This window comes from Pygoscelis adeliae, unplaced genomic scaffold (genome assembly GCF_000699105.1).
Source record: "Pygoscelis adeliae isolate BGI_AS28 unplaced genomic scaffold, ASM69910v1 Scaffold108, whole genome shotgun sequence".
Taxonomy (NCBI): domain Eukaryota; kingdom Metazoa; phylum Chordata; class Aves; order Sphenisciformes; family Spheniscidae; genus Pygoscelis; species Pygoscelis adeliae.
In genome coordinates, this window is record NW_008825498.1 from 8,785,864 (window position 1) to 8,787,435 (window position 1,572).

Consider the following 1,572-nt stretch of genomic DNA (forward strand, 5'->3'; position numbering starts at 1 on the left):
CGCCGCTGCTCCCCCTGAGCGGCGACCCCCGGGAGCCCTGCACTCACGTCGGGATTTGGCCCTTCGGAAATCTGGCTGAAGGGGCGCGGGGTCCGCTCGAGGGGCGAAACCCCCGTGGTGGTGCCCACCGGGCGGAGAGGGGGGTGCACTTGGCTCGTTTAGGGGGCCAGGGGGAGTTAGGTGCCTGCCAGAAGAGCCCGCTCTCAAAGCCCACCCCGGGGGCCGGACCGCAGGGACGGGATTACAAGGAGCGGCGGTTTTGCCCGATATTTCCCCGGGTCGAGGCTGGGCAAGGAGTTTTTACCCCGGCTCTCCTTTTGAATGCCTCGCAACTAGTAAAACTTCAAATTTCGAGACAGCGTTTGGGACCGTGGTGTGCCAAGTCAGCGACGGGGAGCGACCGCTTCGCCTCGGCTATTTGGACAAATTCGAGCTGGTTGGTAGGAAACGGGAGGAAATGGAAAAATATGCGGTATTCTGCCTCCTGCTCCCATAGCTACTGAGCGCTGGGGGGAAAAGGGTCTAAATGCACGGCAAAAAACAAAGAGAACCCACCTATCAAAGCAAACACCTTCCCCCCTGCGAATCTTTATATTCTTGTTCCGACTCACCTCTCCATATTTCGGGGGAAAAAAATAAATACGGATTTTACATATACCGTGCCACGTTGTGCAGAAATAATAAACGGAGGTGTTTGGATTTCTGCAGCAGCTTTCGAGTTGAGCCTGCGAAACTCGGTTTCAGACTCATAGCTTTGTCGCTGATTTTTTTGCTCCCTCCATCCCCTCCGCTACCTGCCGTAATTCATCATTGGGTTATTCTTTTACGTTTCGCTTACTAGCTTTGCGCTGTAAAGCGAAAGGGAGCTTGTAAACGTCAGGCAGCTTTGGAGAGAGGGCTGCGATGACACGGCGGGCATTGAGCTGAGGAAGAAACGGCCTTTTGGCCCGCACCCACCGAAATACATTTCTCTCCTCCCTTCGTTTGCAAATTATTAGGAGCTAAACAGGAACGGGCACACGGCAGAGTCCAGAGAGCACAGTTCAACTTACGTTGTCAGCTTGTAGCTCTTAGCACATCGCTAAGATTTATTAATCTTTGCACTAAAAGCGCCGTTGAAGACTGTAATCAGGAAAATGCTTAAGGCTTCAAGGACGCTGGAAGTTAAACAGTTATTTGTCTCAGCTATTTACTGTATAACATTACCTTCGTGCCTGCAGAAAGAAATTCTGCCGTGACAATAGTTCTCGGGCATTTAAAAATATTTTTTCCCCTTAGTGCGTGAGAAATACATTTATCTCCAAGGAAAGCGAACTAAAGGTTTAATTATAGATACTGTTTTAGTAACTCTACGAGTAACGTTTAGAAAGCTGTATGAAACTGTCTAATATTTAGCTGTAACAATACATTGCGGCTACAGTTTTCCTGACCCCTGCCGCGACTATTTGAGAGGGGAGCACGCCTGGCTTCGGCTTGGCTGCCGCATTTTGCCTTGCAGGAGCAGAAAGCTCGCGCGGCCCAGGAGCTCCGGGCTGCTTCGCCCGACGCTACAACGCGCTGCGGCCTCCCCCG

At 51.7% G+C, this 1,572-nt stretch overlaps 1 protein-coding gene across 1 annotated transcript in view; it reads right to left on the bottom strand.

Moving 5' to 3' along the window:
- Positions 1 to 1,572, bottom strand: part of GATA6 (GATA binding protein 6) — a 21,411-nt gene that overhangs the window by 14,398 nt on the left and 5,441 nt on the right.